At 36.3% G+C, this 21,114-nt stretch overlaps 1 pseudogene; it reads right to left on the reverse strand.

Annotated features, from left to right (window-relative positions):
- Positions 1-2,932: 2,932 nt before the first annotated feature.
- Positions 2,933-8,865, reverse strand: LOC114208088 (ADP/ATP translocase 2 pseudogene; annotated as a pseudogene).
- Between the last annotated feature and the right edge of the window lie 12,249 nt (positions 8,866-21,114).

The raw sequence follows: 21,114 nt of genomic DNA on the forward strand, positions 1-21,114 counted from the left end.
AACCCACTTCTGTATTCAGAAAAGGATGCAAGAGTAACATCTTTCTTTTACCCTAGATATTTTTAGCTCTTGCTTATTTTCTGTTCTGTATTTTACTGTTTTCTTTTTATGTTATAATGGACAAAGAAGCTAGGTATACATGGTAATTACATCATTCAAATGATTATAGTAACCAATATAGATTTGACATTTTTATGCTGAATGACTTAACCCATTATCTGAGTAATAAATATTCATAAATGAATGTGGTTATAAATTATGAGTTTAAAATATTTACCAATCGATTGAAACAAAATAATTCAGCAGAACATTATCAGAAGCTTTACCCTTAAGATTCCTAAACACAAAGATGAATTATTGCTTATTATCCAACATTTGATATTTTTTGTGTCTTACCAACACTCTTTAAGGCAGAGAGATTGATATAATCTTCCTTCTTAATTACTTTCCATTACCAGATGCATGACACAATTCCTGACAACTAAGACTTCTTATCTGTTTTTCATGTAATTGTTGGCATAATTGGAAATTTTTCCTTCTGAAAATCTGTGTTGATCCCCCCATCTTTTCACTACATTCCCTGAATTGTATTTTTTGTGTATTTCTCTTTTCGATTTTCAATATTATATAGACACATAAACACACATACATTTTAAGGAAAGAACACAGTTGAGTTCCCTATGGTCAATCAGAATGCAAGTAATATATCTAGAATAACACATAGCATAGAAGAAAATATAATTTAATAATGATATTTTTATCTTCACACACACATACATATGTATATGTAATCATAGTTCATAGAAAAAATTATTATTGTTGGGGCGCCTGGGTGGCTCAGTTGGTTAAGCATCTGCCTTTGGCTCAGGTCATGATCCCAGGGTCCTGGGATCGAGCCTCGCATCGGGCTCCCTGCTCAGTGGGGAACCTGCTTCTCCCTCTCCCTCTGTCCCTGCTGCTTCCCTTGCTTGTGCGCTCTCTCTCTCTGTCAAATGAATAAATAAAATCTTAAAAAAAAGTATTATTATCGAAAAGAACAACAGGAGCTTTTTTATTCTTACAAAGTTAGAACCCTAATTCAATCCATACTTCCTCAGAATTATATCTCCCCATAACTTAGTGATCTGAAAAAGGAAAACAATCATAAATAAGTGAAACATGTTTTCTTTTGGTATTGAAAACCCAGGGAGATATAGAAACTCATTTTTAAATAGCTTATTTAATATGGATTTAACATCATGTTATATTCACTATTCTTTTATGTAGGTAGATTCTTTAAGAAACTAAAGTTCAGAGATTGGGTTTAAAGCTATGTCATAATCCTTAATAAATAAAAATAATATCATATAATTGTCAAAAATTATTAGTTAAAATCTAAGAAAGTTTTTAAATTTTTCAATTTAAATCCAATTTAATTAACATATACTGTATTATTAGTTTCAGAGGTAGAATTCAGTGATTCCTCAGTTGCATGCAACACCCAGTGCTCATTACTTCAAGTGTCCTCCTTAATGCCCATCACCCAGCTACCCCATCCTCCAACCCACCTCCCCTCCAGCAACACCCAGTTTGTTTCCTACAGTTAAGAGTCTCTTATGGTTTGCCTCCCTCTGTTTTTGTCTTATTTTATATTTCTTTCCCTTCCCCTATGTTCATCTGTTTTATTCCTTAAATTCCACAGATGAGTGAAATCATATAGTATTTGTCTTTCTCTGACTGACTTATTTCCTTTAGCAAAATACCCTCTAGTTCCATCCATGTTGTTGCAGATGGCAAGATTTCATTCTTTTTGATGGCTGAGTAATAACCCATTGTATAGGTTTAAATTATTCCATCCAACTGAGCCTCTGATAAAGGACACTCTCAGGGCACTGGGGTGGCTCAGTCAGTTAAGCATCCAACTCTTGATTTCAGCTCAGGTCATGGTGTCAGGTTCATGAGACAGAGCCCCACGTTGGGCTCCCCACTCAGCGGTGGTCTACCTTTCTCCCTCTCCGTCTGCCCCTCTGCTCACATGTCTCCTTCTCTTTCATTCTCTCTCAAATAAATAAATAAATAAATACATAAATACATCTTAAAAAAGAACACTATCAATGCCAAAAGAGTGACTACTTAGGTCCAGTTAGTTAAAGAGCTAGGACTAGATCACAAAATTCTGATTCTTAATCTCATTTTCTTCACTCTTTAGTCATCAAGTACTGTCATATATATTTTCAGAATAATTATCTAAGTGTACCAGGGATGTTATTAAACTATTTTTGCAGGTAAGAAATATGACACTTAGAACAATTCTGTGATTTTATTGGAGTTGCACAGAAGGCCTTACTTCAGAAAATCTTCTGAGACATTCTTTAACTTAAAAAAATTAATATACATTCATTATTTTGTAAAGCTTCTTAAATAGCCTCCCTTCACCTTCCCCTCTGTATCAGTTTGAATTCAGCCCAACTTTATACTGCCAGGAGGAAAAACCTTTCCCTACCACCTTAGATTTAGTAACTGGGGGCTTGTGAATTAAACTAATAAAATAAATTAACAGAAGAAAAGGCACACACTTTTTATTAATATTTATCTGCATGGGAGTTCACAGAAAAGAAATGATACTCAACGAAGAAATTCGACTTGGGGGCTTATATAACTTTTTAACAAAGGGAGGGGGGTTTGGGTTTCAAGGGATGGTAATATGTGGGGAAGTAACTAGAAAATATATGAAGGAACTAATGGAAGATAGGAACTATTTTAGTAAGGACTGCTTATGCAATTTGATCTTGGTATCAACTCCTCATCTGAGGTGATAAGAGTCCCTTTCTCTCTCTCTGATGCAGGCTTTCCTGAAAGGGAAATTTATGCCCAGCTTTTGGGCAGATAAGAGAAGGCAGAAAACCCTTCCTACGTCTGTGAATTCTCAATTGCATTCACATCAAAATAATACTCATGCCGAAGTGGCATACTCAGGGTTCTGGAGGTGCTTCACAGTTATCAGAGACCCAAATCCCTTCCATATATCTGCTCTGAATTTCCACTGCAAGTTCATGCCATGGTCCAAGATGGCTGTCAGAGCATCAGTCAGATCCATTACAGGCTTCAGGAAGAAGGAAGAGGGTGCAAATGGAACATTCCAGCTAGCTCCATCCTCTTGTAAGGAGCATGACTTGAAGTTCCACCCATCAATTTCTATTCATGTCTGAAAGAGAAGTTAATCATGTGGCTATGTACAGATAGATGCAAAGGACATTAGAAGAGCAGTCTTTTAGCTGGGTGTTTTCCTACTCTGCATAAATAGGATCATTTTTATGGAAGGAAGGAAGGAACGAAGGAACGAAGGAAGGAACGAAGGAAGGAAGGAAGGGAGGAAGGGAGGGAGGAAGGAAGGGAGGAAGGAAGGAAGATAAGTGGTTCTGCTGCATAATTTCTAGTTGCACTTCCAATCGACTTCACATCATCATCTACTTTGTTTCTTTCCCCTAGGAGGCTAACTTAACACAGCCTGCATCATCAGAACACCCTTACCCTCTGGCTGCCAAGTAGAGTTAGCCAACAGGACAAACAAGAACACTGAAGGACAGAAGTAGTTAAGTGTTGTGGATATTTATTCTCCATGCTTCTTTCCTGCCAGCCTACAATTCTTTGGCAGCTACATTCAACTTCTTGAGATGATAGCTTCTCCAAGGGAATCTTTTTCTACAGTAACAGCTGCCTTTGGACCTAGAAGTAGGGACAGTTCTTTAATTTGTTTGTCTGGAAGTACTCTACCATTCCTATCTCTGTCCGCACGTTCATGAATAGACCTGTATTAGTTTGCTCGGGCAGCCAAACAAGTACCAGAGACTGAATGGCTTGAACAACCGAAATCTATTTCCCTCACAGTTCCAAAGGCTAGAACTGTGAGATCAAGGTGTTGGCAAGATTTCTGTATTCTGATGTCTCTCTCTTTGGTTTGTAGATGGGTGTCTTCTCCCTGTATCTTCACATGCTCTTCCCTCTCTACCCATCAGTGGCCGTATTTCCTCTTCTTATAAGGACACCATTCATATTGGATTAAGGCCCATTCTTATGACCTCATGTTAACTTTATTACCTCTTTAGAGACCCAATTTCCAAATACAGACACATCCTGAGATACTTGGGGCTTTAATATAGGAATTTCTAGGCAGGGAGAGGTACACAATAACAGCCCATAACAAGTCACTTCAAGGGAGAGGTACACAAGTCATAAGCCCATAACCTTTCTTCAATTACTCCTTGGGAGTCCATTTGTCCTTGATGGGAGGCTAACAATCTCTGTCTTGGTCTCCATAGCACTTATGGCAGTGTTTCTCAAACTTTAATGTACATGCACATTACTTGGAAGTCCTGATAAAAATACATTTGGATTCAGTAAGGAGGAGGAGTATTGCTATTCTGCATGCTTCCAAATGATGTCATTATAATGCACCACATTTTGAGTTGCAGAGTTCTCTCTCTCTCTCTCACTATTTTTAATTTTTTTTAAATTGAAAAAATTTTGAGAATGTTTTAAATTTCCCAGTTTCTGGGAATTTTTTTTTAATTTCCCAGTTGCTGCCATGAATAATCATTCCACTCAGCTGGTCCTGTCTCACCTTGGACTTACTGAGGCTAATTGATGTTCTGTTTTGTTTTATTTTGTTTTTTTTTTCCTGGGTTCCCAATAAACATCTTGACATGAGGATTCATACATCTTCATTTAATAAAACAGTGTGACCTAACTTACTGGAAGTGTGAGTTCTGGTTTTCAGTGCAGTTCAATATAACATAGATAATGTTTATTGTAACTTGTTTATAAATGTCTCCCCAGAGTAACATGTTAATGAACTTTCACTTTAATTCTTTAATTCCTCAAAGTTGTTTGAACTAAAATGCAATCTAAGTGGCATTATAAAATAAAGAGTAAACATAAAATAAAACATTATAAAATCTTTATAAATTAAATACATTGACATTTCCTGGGCTCTTCTTATTTTATAATAGCTCATTAGCACAAAAATAAAATTATTTTAATTTGGACTTAAGAATTCCTATCAGTCACTCCTCTGGGAGTTAGGCATTACTGGTTTTCTCAGGAAGTTCACATTTTTAATCTTAAATAATAATGTAAAAGAGGGATGCTGCCATCAATGTTACATTATATACATAATGGCAGGTTTTTTATAACCATTACCTTAAAACTAATAAATATTAACATGTCAGTTGAATTAATGGATGGATATATAAGGGACTGATTGGTGGAGTAAATGAGTGTGATATATTTACAAAATATCTAAAAATAAAGGTGAAGAAGTATTGGTGAAACATCTAGTTGCATTGTCAAAGCTGTTAAGAGTCTTTCTGGGGAGTTTATAGTTGATAGTGTAGGAAATGAGGTCATGAAAGTTTTTGGTTTTAGATACATGCTTCCTGATGGGGCCTCTTTCCTCAAGTCACATGAGCTTGTACTAAAAATATGGACAGCAGAATAGTAAAAATATGGTAAATCTGGCTTCAGCTACACCGGCAAGATGCATGAACAACAGCCCCTGTACTTCCCTGAAGGAAGCTCACGTATTTATGCCTGCTCATGAGAGTCAGCAGCAGAGCCTCTGCCGATCCCCTCCATTATTTGTTTCCTTTAGACTCCTAACAGCAACTCCTGCTACTTGTCACAAGCTTGATACACTCCCTATTGACATCATCTCAAATTTCTTCTGTCACCATTTTGAAGCGAAGGAACTAAGACAAGTCAGAGCTGCCTTAGGCCCCGAGTGCATGCAGATACTTACGATGCAAGAGGAAAAAAAGATGAAGCCACGGGGTGAGATCACTGTACAAATATACACTGTCACATTCTTCACACTAGCCAGAGGTAAGTCACAAATTCCATTATCCGAAAAAAATGAAACAAAATCAGCTATATTAATCAGATTATATTCAGCCATAAAACTTGTCATTTATTCTATATAGGAATATTTTTCAGGCCCTGAAAACTACTGAGAAAAATCTACCCCTGAGGAGTTTCCCAGAATATGGCACATGAAATGTGAATAGCATTATAGTCTGTCCCGTAGACGTGATTCAAGGAATATTTATTGATTTATATAATTGATTTGCTAAAACAATTAGAGTAAGGTATTAGTTCCTCAGTGTAGGCTAAATAGACACTGTCATGGTTGTATAAAACTAATTTAACAAAGGAATAATACATCTAGATTTTAAATCTTTAATGATCTGACTTATCTGAAGTGTAGAAGATCTAGAGGAATAAATGTGTTGCATTTCTTTAGTAAAATGTGTTTACTATCTCATTACTGTAGGCTGAGCATATGGTTTCACAGTTGCTGTTAATTTCCCTGAATCACAGGTCTTGGGTGACAAAATGTACTTCAAAAACAAAGTAGTAGAGTTCTAATTGTGGGAGGAAAGACCAATCCTGTCAATTCTGAATTTATTTTATGATTACATTACTTGCATACCACCTTAATTCAGGGTTCATGTACTGTGAAAGACAATGGCTTAAGTACTGAGGGTGAATACGAATAAGAACAGGCTGTACCTACAGTTCATAAAGTAAGGTAAAAATTTAATAGACATGATGAACAATTTGTTTGTCTAAACCCAAAAGTTTATTTCAAATCAGGTTGCATGGAGTCTATAAAATTATCATATACACATAAAGAATTGCTCTCACTCCTCTAAGTAGGTTATATTCAAAGAGAGAAAGTGAGCCCCACCACTCCAGGAAAGAGTTTTCTAATAATTTCAGTGACCCAAAAGGAAGTGGTTCATGCAACAAATAGATGGTTAATTGCTCTACAAAATTAAGTTTAGACAGCCTGTGAAAAAAACCTGAATTCTTGTACATTTCAATAATACAATTAGGAAGGGATACATCCTTCAATTCACTTTTACTTGTAATGTTCTGATACTTACCCATATATGTTCAGTTACTTTTTCAAAAACTTAAATATTGCTATGTTCCACTAGAAAGTTCAGAGAGCCCTAGGGTACCTATTGAGTGAAAACATTTGAAGTCATAGCACTAAAATAGCTTTAAGAAGATGTAAACATTACTTACTAACAATTTTCTTGAGAAATGTAGACCTTTGTAAACAAATATTGGTTAGGAAAATGGATGTCTAATGTGGGACACATGCTCTAAAACAATCCTACTGATGTCCATTTAATTAATTTTGGTATTCAAATGTAAAGCTGATTTCTTAACTACCTCTTATCCCTAGCAAATTATGGTGGAAGGTTTTGCTAAAGGTTAGAGCACTAAACACAAAGTTACTCCCAGTACTTAAAGGAAAAGGGACTAAGCGATAGTGAAACAATTATAACAGGTGGTGTGCAAGTAATCATAAAATAAATCCAAAGAAAAATCAGTTTACAAATGAATATGAAATTACTGAAATCAGTGACATTCTGAGAAAGTTAATAAGAAAAATTAGGGCCATTCTTAAAAAAAAGATTATATTGAAATAAAATTATGTAAAAAATAATTGAAATGTTATTGAGAACTCTCCATTTTAAATGTTTGTCTTTATGGGGTAAGATTGTCTTTAGTTAAATACCAGGCCTTCTCAATAGAAAATAAGAAGATAAGTATACTCCCAGAGACTAGTCATACAATTTTAATGAATTAGTTACAAAGAATTTTGGAATCTATCCATTGTTTGAAAAAAATGCATCAATATTCTATATGAAAAAACTAAAAGTAGTTGTTTCTAAGAGGCAGTTTTTAATTTCAGATCTTTTTTATTTCTTCAAATTTATTTAACAGGAGTGACTGAAATAAAAATATATTAAGTCTCATCATCATGGAAATGGCTTTAAGAAAAAACGGATCAGATGAATATTATTGCATCCCATTTTGAACCAGTAAATAGTTGCCACTGATAAACAGCTGATAGTCTGTCAAAAATACTCTAGGTATGTTATATAGTACATGCCTGTTCACAGGGGAAAAAACTTGGTAAAAAACTTACCTGAACTAGTTGATTCCATCGCAAGACAAGCACAAAAGCACCACCCATGCCTCTGAGAACATTGCACCATGCACCCTTGAAAAAAGATTTGGCTCCTTCATCGAGAGCAATCTTCCTCTAGTAGTCAAGCATGCTCGTGTATATGAGGTCAGTTCTTTTGCGTTCTGACTGCATCATCATACTGACACAAACAGTGTCAAATGGATAGGGAGTCAACCCAGCAACCACTGTGATGGATTGTGCGATCATCCAGCTGATGAAGATGTGAGTATTCTTGGGGTCTGGAAGCATGCTCTTTGCAGTGTCAGAGATACCAAAGTAGGCAGCTGGGTAGATGAGAATACCTTGGAGAGACACATTAAGGCCTGGTACAGGCCCTATATCCTATCAGATTTGTAGATCTTAACCAGGCAGGCACCAAGGCCTCTGAATTTCCTTTCAACTCTAGCTCTGCCCACATCAGCTGCTAGATGGGTGTGGGCAGCATCAAGAGGATACACAAAACACAAGAATGTGGCCCCACTGGTACCACCTAATGCCAGACTCCCTGTAAAGTAGTGCCACAACTGGGTTCTCTTGTCCACACAACTCAGGAAGAGCTTCTTTTATCCTTGAAGGCAAAGTTGAGAGCCTGGGTGGGGAAGCATCTCATGACATTGGTCAGGTTACCATGCCAGAAGGACAGCACTCCCTGCTCCACAGGGGGATGAGCCACACAGTCTATAATGCCCTCCCTACTGCTTATCTGTGGTGATTGGCCTTCTGGCATGCCGCACTTGCCGCAGCAGCTTGACCCACTTGATGGACGCTACCATGGTCTTGGAGATGGCCATGGCAATTCCACCTGCCAGGCAGTCCTTGGCAAACAAAGGACACAGCGCCATCTGTCATGTTGAAAGGAAAGAGGCGGTAGGAGACTGCGGGACTGCAGTAGGAACTGGCTGGGACTTTAGGAGATATATTTTAATATTTAAGGAGTCATTGTCAACTCCATAGAGCAAATTAATATGCTTTCTTAGCTTGCAATTTTTAAGAGCTTTTAAAAGCATTATTGACAAAAAATATTGACATAAAATGGATTGTACATATTTAAAGCTCTGGGAGCCTTTTTTAAGATTCTTTGTGATTATCTGTATAGACAATCATATCTTTTGTTTTATTTCTCCTCTTTTTCTTTTTTTAAAATATTTTAGTTATTTATTTGACAGAGACAGAGAGAGCACAAACAAGGGGAGCGGCAGGGGAGGGAGAGGGAGAAACAGACTCCCTGCTGAGCAGGGAGCCTGATGCAGGGGCACATGCGGGGGCTCAATCCCAGGACACTGAGTTCATGACCTGAGCCAGGACAGGCGCTTACCTGACCAAGCCACACAGGCGCCCCACCTCTCCTCTCCTTCTAATCTATATGCCCTTGTATTTTCCTTTTCCTTTCTGCCTTATTGCAAGTCTTTCTCACTAGCACATCAACATAACGTTGAATATGAGTAGGGAAAGGAGACAGCCTTGCTTTATTTCTGATCTTAGGCAGAAAGTAGTCTCTCCTCAAATATGATGTGAGCTGAAGGATTTATTGATGTTCTTTATTGGATTAAGGAAGTATCCTGCTTCTAGTTTGTGGAATGTTTTTACCAGGGACAGATATCTGATTTTGCCAAATACATTTTTCCTTCATCTGTTGATAAAATGTGTTCTTATTTAGTTAGTCTGTTAATATGATAAAATACATTTTTTTTTTCAAAATTGAACAAACTTTGCATTCCTGGGATGAGCCTCACTACCTCACTGTGAGGTAGAGCTGGGTTTGTTGTTGTTTGGGTTATCCTCAGTGCATCAAATGCTACAAATTCTTCTAGTAATATCTTTTGTTTGTCTCTCCACTTAGTTTTGAGTTTTCCTTTGCACTTCTCCCTAGAGAAAGCCCATGTTTTGCTGTTCTCCCAGATGTCTTCTGCTATTAGTTTTACTAGATGCATGTTAGCTTGTTGGTAGGGAGTTGGGTGGGGTGTTTGATGCTCTGATAAGCCTCAGTCTTAAGTAGACACTATGAGCCTTGATCTCAGCCATGTGCCCTTTGTAAGTATACTGTCCCTTCTCCAGATGCACAGCTAGGGCTAGTGAAGTCCCTAGAGCTCCTTCTCCAAGTATAAGCATTTTTTTTAATTCCTTGTTTCCCTCCTTAACTGCAGTGCTTTTCCACTAGTACCATTAGTTTACAGTTTTGAGGCCCTAACTCCTACAGATTAAGGATTTTGTTCCTTAGATGAGATGGGGTGACACATCTGGGAGGGGAATGGGTGGCAGCCACCAATTCCACCTTGAGTTGCAATGAATTTTCACCTCTGCACCTGATCTACAAATTTGGTTGTCTTCCTACCTGCAAAATCCCATGAAGAAAAAAACTTTTATTTCATGAGGGAGATAGAGAGAGATGGGTCTGGACAGAGTTTTGGCAGTGGTTATCATCCTGCAACCCCAGGAAGAACCATGAAGGAAGATTTTTTGGTTGTTTTTTTTGTTTGTTTGTTTTTTGCATTATTCAGATTTCTCCCTGACATTTCCTGAGCACCTTGTGGGGTTCCTAGAGAAAACACTCTGCAGAAGGGACACAACTATCCTCTGTCTGTGGCCCTCAGGGGCTTTATAGTTTCACACTAACCATACTCAGCCTTTTGCAATTAATTAACAATGTCTACCTTAATATTTTCACTGACTCATATGGCAATTGGGTGCATCTAACGCAAGTAAACAAATGGCTGTGTCCTGCTTCTCCCTGCCTGTGTTTTTTTTCTCCAGATATTTGCTGAGTTCTTTTCCTTCCCACTCCAGTTCTCTCTAGAGTTCAAGAAAAATCTAATTTGCAGTCTGTTCAACTTTTTTCTCTTGTTTTAAGAGTGAAAATGACACGCTAGCTCTCTATATGTCTGAACTAAACCCAGAAGTCTGTGTAATGAAATTTGGTTACTAAACTTACAAATGATGCTGTTCTGAGATACCTAATTTGCTGTCTGCATTCATATACTGTCCAGAGAGGTTGAAGTGATGCAGAATAAAATTTCTGTGTTTTTTTTTCATTGTATTCCTAGTGGCTAGGACTTAGAAAAGTGGCTAGCAAAATCCAATGAACATTTACTGAATAAATGTCTTATGAGTAAATTAAATTAAATATATCTTTAGTTTGTTATTTAAAAAGTTATTTCTCACTTGCCTACATATCAAATTTACCAAAATAGGCAAATATATTGTTAATATTGTTTATAGTATATTGTTATTCCCTAACAAATCATGATCAATTACCTTCCTTTTCCATTTTGAAAAAGCACCCTTAAATTCAATGCAGTAGTGATAGGAGGGTTAAAACTATGTTATTTCCTTAACAATAACACTTGAGTTACATATTTAACCCAATTTAATTTAAAATAAATCACATCAGCAGGCAACAGAAAACATCACAGCATTATTTTTTCTACTTTGATATCCTGATCTTATTTTGGATCTGGCGTCTTATGGCGATCATTTGAGTACATACTCCATACACAATTTTTGTAATTTGAAAGTCTTGCTAAAGTGCACAACTTTGCAAATTAACAGAAAATTTGATGAGCCAGTAGAATAGTCCCTAACTATCCCTCTGTAGTTGAAAGTTAAATAAAAATAATCCTTCCCCTGCTCACACGAATGCTTCCTTCAGATTTACTCCTGTTGTTCGAAAAGTAAGCTTAATTGCATTACATAATTTCTGAGATGAATACATAAAAAATAGTAAAATTAAGCTCATTTGTCCAATGAAGATGACTAAGAATAAAGTAAAATGTAAAATCTAATATCACATTAAAACTTTTGAACAATCATATTAGACCAATTATCAAATTACCCCTATTATATTTTCTATTATGTATAGCATGTATGCACTAGAAAAATTCAAGAAATGCACAAGAAGACAAAAGACAAGTTAAAAGATTCACTCGTCAGCATCAGCATAGAATGATTTCTTTTGCTTGAATGAAAGACATTTAAACATGACCATATCAGTATACAAAAAAAGATTTAGAAGACAAAATTTGAGAATATTGGTGAGAGAACAGGTCATTACTGGGGCAAGTTTCCCAAAGCAACAAGAAGAGGTATGATACAAATTTTGGCATTGGAAATAGCCTTAGATGGGAGGCAGAGCACCACTTTTTCACTAAATTAGGATTAAGAGAGGAGGAGGAAAGAAAAGTGAAGGAGGAAGATAGAAGGAAGATTGGTGAGCTATAGATTTGACAATCACATTTCAGGAGATAACAGAGAGAAAGACAAGGTCCCTACCATGATCTTTCCTGTGAAATAGGAGCCAAGGTCATCTAAGATCAGAAGGTATAGAGTAATAGGAAGTTGACTGATGAATTTGGTCTAGGAGAATAGCAAGAGGGAGAAAAAGACATAAGAAGAAATGCCTCATGTAGGAAGGAATGTAAGTAGCACTGAAGGAGTTGTGGAAAGATTGGCAACTGTCAAATTGTAATAGTTTTGTAATTTTTTTAATTAAAATGTTGAGTAATCAGAGTGCAAAAAACAAGAACTCAGGCTATTGGTTTGAACTGAGTTGGATTCAAGTGGCTTGAGTTAGAAGGGAACCATTGGAAGGACAGTGGTAATAAAGGTAATAAAGGCAAAATAATATTCTCAAATGCAAGGCAAAATCTGTGTTGATAATTCTAATATATGCTACAAAAATAAATAGGCTAATATTCTGGTTGCCTTTTGCTGTAACAAACCATCTAAAATCAAGTGCTGTAAAACAATTATTTTATTATGCTTGCAAATTCTGTGAGTTAGGAAGATAGAAGGAAGATTGGTGAGCTATAGATTTGACAATCACTTTTCAGGAGATAGCAGAGAGAAAGTCACAAGCCCACCTAGATACAAGGGGAATGGAGCTTAAGCACCCCACTCAGTGAGGGGCATAGAACAATAGTCATATTTTAAAACTGTAACAGCTGGATAAATATTGCTACTACTTAATAAAATGCTTACTATGTGCCAGGCCCTGTTGTAGGCATTTTTCATATATTAACTTATCTAATCCTCCCAATACTTTATGAGGGTGATATTATCATGACCCCCAATTTGCTGTATGGAGTTTAAGTAATTTGTCCATAATCACTGCTGGGGAAGCAGCCGTTGCATGACCTGTTGCGCTTCTCTGGGTTTGCCCAGTCAGTGCCCTGGGCCTGGAACATTCCCCAATATGGAAGCCAGGTCCTGAGCTATTGTTGGCCCAGATTCTTATTCCTTGTTAGGAGAAAACATTCTCTGTTCTGGATACTCAGTGAACTTCCTTGTATTACTTAAGAGAGTCATATGTTACCTGGTCAGTGCCACCAGTATATCTGTCCCCAGATGGAAGGGAACAGTCTTCCCCACAGCATGAGAGGGGCACGTGCATTGGGAAAGATCTACTAGCCATGGCAGATCAGCGCACACTAACAAACACTGATCTTAATCTGTGTTGTGTCTCTTCTCCTTTCTGTGAGTAAAATGTTTCAACCAGTGTTTTGTATGTTGAGTCCTCCCTCAGTGCTCCGAACAAATAGAAGATGAAGTAGGTCAGTCTCCCCAAGCTCCTACTTCTGGTGGCCGGCAGTGTTATGATCCTCTCTGTCACCATGAGGTGGGAATCCTCACCTGAGATTGGTAGCTGGATATTCATGCTTGACAATCACATAATCAGAGACATCTCCAAGATTAACCTAGCCAGGCAGGCTGGGCTCGGAGTTTCTTATAATGGCCTGAATCATTGTCTTTTAAAGCAGATGGAAAATGATAATAATAATTTGAAAATAAGTCCTCATACACTCATATATCTCAATAGAACAGGTAGTCTTTTCTTGCTCTAAACATCTCTTAAAGTGATTTTCTCAGAAGCCATTTTCAGTTCTCTTTAAACAATTCTTGTTCACTAGATTGCTAGACAGAAACTATAGCTCCATGATCTATATCATGTTATAGATAAATAATAAGACAATAGCATTTCCAAATGAAATAAAATATTGTTGTAAGCCAATCTGTATATTTGTTTAGCTAAAACTTTTACATCGTTTCATACTTAAAGTTAAATGTGAAAGCTCTGGGCCAGTGATCTGAATGAGAAAGAGAGCAGACTAAGAAATGTGGTTAGAAATTAGAGCACCAAGGGGTGCTTAGGTGGCTCAGTTGGTTAAGCATTCGACTCTTGGATTTTGGCTCAGGTCATGATCTTAGGGTCGTGAGATCAATCCCCGGGGTTGAGATCCGTGCTCAGCTCCGTGCTCAGCGAGGAGTCTGCTTGAGATTCTCTCTCTCCCTCTCCCTCTGCTCCTCTCTCCACTCACTCTCATTCATCCTTATGTAGAAATACTTAAGAAAAGTTGAAAGCCCCACCAGGGTTAAAGTGTTTCTATATAGGTGTGTGAGAATGACTAAAATTCATATTTTATTTATCCATTCATGCCTGAGGATATGCTAAATACTAGGTTAAGAAGTAAATTCATTAATTAGAAAAGTAGCACACATAATATCATTTTCAACTATTAGTGTTTTATTATGAATTGGGGTATGTAATTAACAGGCCAGTAGCCTAATGAGGCTTTGAAAATATAAAACAAATTAGTAGTGACATTTAGCAGTGAGAAATCAGCAGGGCAAGGTGTAGAGTAGTATCTGCATTTAAAATGTAGAGGGTTCATGTAATGTATGGTGATTAATATAACATAATAATAATAATAATAAATGTAGAGGGTTCAGACTTCAATAACAGAATGGTGGAAAACAGGGACTAAGGGGTTTCTGGTTGTCTTTGATTAGAGGTTCTCTAACTGGTCCACACTAGAACCACCTAGGGAACTTTTAATCAATATAGAGGTATGCCCTTCTTCCAAAGCAGATATTGATTGAATCATTCTCAGTTGGGCCAAGCAGCCTTATGTGTTCATGTCTTTCCCAGTAGGTTGTAATGTGCAGCCAGAGCTGGGAACCCCTCCCGTAGCTGGAGATTTGCTATAAGGGGTCAAAAAAGCTTTAAATGAGACACCTTTACTTTACAATTTTCATATAGGATCTACCCTAGATGAGGAAGATCACTACAATCTCTTTCCCTTGAAATGTCTTGTGTTATTTCCTTTTGTATCTGCTCGGCTGGGACAAAACAGTATGATATGTTCCAGTAGTTAAAGCTGGTTAATTTGGTAAGTTCTATTTAGGCCAAATAATTGTTTTTTAAAACTTGTAATTCATTAACTTCTAGGTAGTCATTCTGCTAAGAACAATCATATTTTTAGTAATTTAATAGTAACGAATATTTTCCTAGTTTACAATCTTTAATAAGTATTGAGACATACTATGTTAGATCGGATATGGTATTGTATTCAGGCAGATAAAGTACAATGAATGTTTTAAGAAGTATTTGTAGAATTCTGTATTATGTAGACTTTTGTTTTATTATTTATTTTTTATTTTTAAGTGAGAAACTGAAATATGACAAAGATGACATAAAAAATGCCATCTAGAATCATCACAATTAATTAATATGACTAATACCATTCTGCCACAAGTAACAAAGAATGCAATATGTAATATATGTCTTAAGTCTGGATATGAAAATATATGGTATATATATATATATATATATATGGCTTGAAAATTAGAAACAGAAAACTTCAAATGTCAGAAATTCTCTTTACAATGGCATATATAAACAGATATGGGAAAATAGGCTTTAAATAAGGAATGTGTGAAAAGTAAAGATAACAGAGCTTGCTATTCATTTGTTCCTCATCGATATCTTATTTCCTGGCATCCTTTAAAGGTAAAATATTAATGAATTCTAGAATCAATTTATCAAGAGAATTTGGCCATAAAGAGTGCTTATTTATCTTAGAAGCTCAGTTTTCCGAATAAGTTTTGGACTCAAGTAAACATTATTTTAGCACAGGGGAGAATTCCACAGCCTGGAAATGTGGCTTTATTTGAACTCCAGAAGTGATGGACACATTTCCCCTGTGTACTGGGAAATGAGCCTGTCACTTTTATTTTAGCACAAAAAACAGTGTCAGAAGAGCTCCCTTAAGTCCAATCTTAAGGTAGTTTTCACACAGTGGATGTCATTTAGAAGATAACAGAATTAATTTAATATAATTTTTACTAAATCTCCTCCATTTTTCTTTGAAACTTACCTGACCCTAGCTATATGAATTTCAAACATTCTAACCCAGTGCTGTTCAATATAAATGTAATGTGAACTACAGGCAGACTCCTAAATTTCCTAGTAGTCAAACAAGTAAAAAGAAACAAATAAAATTACTTTTAATAATTACCTGTTTTAACCATTTAGCCAAGATGTATGTAATCAATATAAAAAATGCTTCATGGCATATGTTATATTCTATTTTTCATACTAAGCCTATAAAATCCAGTGTACATTTTACACTTATAGCCTGTAATTAATCATACTAGCCAATTTCAGTGCTCAATAGCCACATGTGACTAGTAGCTTCCTTATTGTTCAGTGCTGCTCTAACCTTCTTAGTAGTCCATAAGGTAAACTGAACACAGACTATCATAAAAGTGAGTTTGCAAATCTTATTCTTATACAGTAATATTTTCATCCTATTTTCTTCAGAGCACTCAATTAAAAATTGTATGTGTTAATCTCTTAAGATTAATATAATTCTTGCTATCTTGAAATACTTGGGCATAGATAGCTTAAACAAAAAATAAAAATATAGAGAGGTGAATATATAGATAAATAAATGGTCATTGGATATCTATCAGCCAACAGGTGATTTAAAATGTACATATGCAAACAACTTACAAATTGACTTTTAACCTAATTTGTACAGATCCCAGAACAGCAACATGGAATATATGTGCTCTAATGATGATGAAGATGATGATTATGCTGACTGGTTATAATTTTGTAAACAGTGAATTAATGTGTCCTCAATGAGAGATATGGCATCCTCATGGAACACAGAGAGGATATCCTAACACTTCTCCCCCACTCTTCAGTAACATATAAGTATCTCCTGTTGACCTAAATACCTTGCAGAGTGAATGAACTGAAATCATGGAATTAAAACTATTTCCAGGAGCCATACATTCTGATTCTCTGTATTTCATAATAAGTAGTTCTGCCAAACACATGTCAATATCCAGTCAAATACTGTTGTGTATTGTAATCAGTTTAAGAAATTTAATGGTTATACTATTAATGGGAACATTTCTCATTTTCATGTGCATTCCCTCACCCATGGAATGATATTCACACCTAAAGGACTGGGATAATGTCTTTCACAGTGCTGTATCCATAGAATATTGAACAACTATGGACCTACAGTATACCTATAATTTTTCCCTAAGGATATTTCATTATATCCTATTTCCCTCTTAGTCTGCGTGCAGAACTGAATCGTTGACAGAATGGTGAGATCCTCTTGCAGAAGAACAAAAATAATTTACAGTTCAGCCGCAGGCCTACAGAATAAAATCATGTATCCTAGATAAAAGACATAACAAAGGGCAATGCTGTAGCAACCATTTAAGTATGTTTTGTTTTAATACTTCTAGAGAAGCTATACGCATATTTTGTTGAAAGCAAATTTGTTGAGATCCCAAAAGCAATATATTTTTTGCAGAAATATCTGGGAGAAAAATGACTAATTGTTGAAAGATAATTCATTGTATTTAACTCAGAGATGGGAAATTATTCTTTCACTTTGTGTGTGAACTCTTATACTCTAAAATATTTTATTAATATCCCTCCACATAGATATAAAAATCCATATGTTCAGTCATGACTTAAAGCTTTCAGAATTATATTTCTCCCGTTTGTAATAGTAATATTATTAAAACACATCAACCAATATTTTCTAATTACTATGAGAAAGTATGTTCTTATTGATAATAATTGTGACTAGCACTTTTAACTCTAAATTACAGCCCTAGTCAGGGTAATATTTATTGACGGTAGATGCACAGTGTCTCCTACTAAATGCCAAGTGGTGTGCTTGGAGTTGTAATAAAATAAATAGCAGAATAAAGTTTATGCCCTCAGGAGGTTAAGACACAAATATATGCAAAGATCATTTTAATAAAATTCATAAAAACAACTACCATTTTTGAGCCCTTACTACCTAACAGACACTAAGTATTATACAGATGATATATGTTAAATTCTCAAAGAATACCATGGCATAGGTGATTAATTTAGCCCCCTTTTAGGAAATGCTGTACTGATATGAAAAATGAAAAATGAGTTGAATCTTTTTTTTTTTTTGAAAAATTAGTTGAATCTTAAATGATGATATTTCCTGGAAGGCAGGAGGGATTGGTCACTCCAAAAATCTTTGCTTAAAGACGCAGAAGTTTGCTTAGGATTGAGAATGTGTCTAATGTGGCGAATGGATGTGGGGTACAAGAACATGATTTTGATGGCAATAATGAATGGACCAGGACAGTGGGATAGAAAGTTATTGCTATCACTCAGATGGGAAGAAATTACCATACAGTAGACTACATCGGTGTTGATGGGAACAGAGGAAAAGAGAACAAGTAAGAGACGAGCAAGAATAGGTATGTTGATGATAAAATGAGTTTAATATTGGTTGTGTTACGTGTGAGGTTGCTTCAAGATATCTCCATCAAGGTATATAGAGGCTAGCTGGAAATAGAGGTTTGCATATTATGGGGAGATGGTATTTGGAGATCTGATTTGAGGGTCATCAGCACTTTGGGCTGATTGAAATGGCTCACAGATATCATGGGGAGCACTACAAGATGCCCCGATTATTATTCACAAGTTTATAACTAGGTTACGGGAAAAGTCCGTCTATCTTGTATGTTTTGACTTCAAGAGCTGAAGGCACATTAAATAATGAGCTATAAAAATATGGGATGAAGATTCAATATAAGTGTATAAATATTACCAATTTATAAAGTAGGGTTTATGTAAATAGGAATATCTTCTGCAATATCTAAAGTAAGTTTTAAGTGACAAAATGCTCAAATGTTTCAATGCAAATTTTAAGAAATACACTTATTACATATGTAAGGCACACCCAAAATCTAAGAAATATGTCTTTGTAAAGTATATAATCTTCCAATTATTGCTACACAAAACTAAACAATAACAATGTGGCCTTCCAAATACTTTTTCTATAATGACAGAAAATGTAGGCCTCTCCCAACCTGCTTCCTCACTAGTAAATTATAATTGGGTATTTCATGAAAATGCAGTTGTGCAATACAGTCTTAATGCTTGCCATAAGTCTAACATTATACTGTAGGGGAGGAAAACTTTTTCTTTCTTCCCGTCTATGTTCTTCGGCTGGTCTATTAATTAAATTGACATAAGACATCAACAGGTGAAAAACAAATTTAATTTCCTATGTACAGGAGCCCATAAAAATATGAGACTGGAAAAAATGACGAAAGCAGGCAGGTTTTATACCTTTTAGACAAAGAACCGATAAATTTGTGAAGAATTAACAAGATAAAGAAGTGTGGGTTTGGGGTAGTAAATTAGTGAGAAAGTAACAAACTTTGTTTATATAATCTTCCAGGCCCTAAATTTCCTCTCTCTGGTGATAAGTGTGCCTTCTACCTTTCTGGTACAGGGAGGGTACCTTTCACAGGAGAGATTTAGTTCCTGCTTTCAGAGGGACATATTGGGGGTCAGAGTGTCCTCCTTGTGCTGGCTGTTTCTTAAGTAACTTTAATTCAAAATAATCAATATGTCAAAGTGGTATTGAATTTTGCTCCCCTTCAATACACAATCCCAGCTGTTGCTAGTTTCTATAAAGTTATAAAGTTGTATTTTTTTATGTTTTGTTTTGTTTTGTTTTTTCCCTAAGGTAAACTCTCCATTCTGGAGTTGGTGTAGGAACATGGTTTATCATAAAGTCAGGAGAAAGTTTAAAATTAATTGTCGTATCTACTCACCTCCCAACCTATTGTAAATATGGGCATTTTACTAAAGATCTATTGCTGCTTTCTTTTGACTTGATGGAAAAACGATTTACAACCCAGAATCCCATGCATAATTATAATAAAAAGTTGTGGTATTGTGATTTATAATAAGAAATATATATATTCAGTCTTCCACTGTTCCTGGCACAGAGCTCCTAAAATTCTTGGAATTTCCTGTGATAAGAGAGATAAGAGTCCTTTTTAATGTTAATGAGGTGACTTTTGGGAAGCCCTTAGGTAACCTAAGAATGGGGGGGCGCTGGTTGCCCTTGGAACCAATTCTATGATTAGTGGGTTGGAACTTTCAGTACCCCCTTAACCTCCAGGTAGGGGAGAAGGGCTGGAGGTTGACTCAGTCACCATTGGTTAATGATTTAATCAGTCATGGGGTGACTGGGTGGCTCAGTTGTTAAGCATCTGCCTTGGGCTCAGGTCATGATCCCAGGGTCCTGGGATCAAGTCCCACATCGAGCCCTGCATCGGGCTCCCTGTTCAGCTGGAAGCCTGCTTCTCCCTTTCCTACTAACCCTGCTTGTGTTCCTTCTCTAGCTGTGTTTCTGTCAAATAAATAAATAAATCTTTAAAAAATAATAACAATAATTTAATCAGTAATGCCTATGAATTGAAGCTTCCATAAAAACCCAAAAGGACAAGGTTTGGAGAGCATCCACATTAGTGAACACATGTAGATTTGGGTAGATCGGTGTACCTGGAGAGGGGATGGGAACAGTGCCTTGCCTTGCCATGCCTTGCCCTACATGTCTCTAACACCTGGCTTCCCCTGAGTTACATCCTTTTAAAATAAACCAGTAATCTAGTAAGTAAAACATTTCTCTAAGTTCTGTGAACTGCTCTAGCAAATTAGTGGAACAGGAAAAGAGGGTCTTGGGAACCTCTGATTCGCAGCCAGTTTGTCAGAAATGCAGGAAAAAACCTGGGCTTGTGACTACTGTCTAAAGTTGGGGTGGGGGCGGCAGGGGATTTGTTGGACAAAACATTCAACCTGTGGAATCTGATGCTTTCTCGGAATAGATAGTGTCAGAATTGAGTTAAATCGTAGGACACCCGCTGGTGTCCGAGAATTGCTTGTGGGTGTGGGAAACCACCTCCTCCCCATCACACACCCTGAAATTGGCACCAAAACTTAT

The sequence above is a fragment of the Eumetopias jubatus genome, unplaced genomic scaffold (genome assembly GCF_037043125.1).
Source record: "Eumetopias jubatus isolate StellerSeaLion01/CBP00866 unplaced genomic scaffold, mEumJub1_p1.0 scaffold_4, whole genome shotgun sequence".
Taxonomy (NCBI): Eukaryota; Metazoa; Chordata; class Mammalia; order Carnivora; family Otariidae; genus Eumetopias; species Eumetopias jubatus.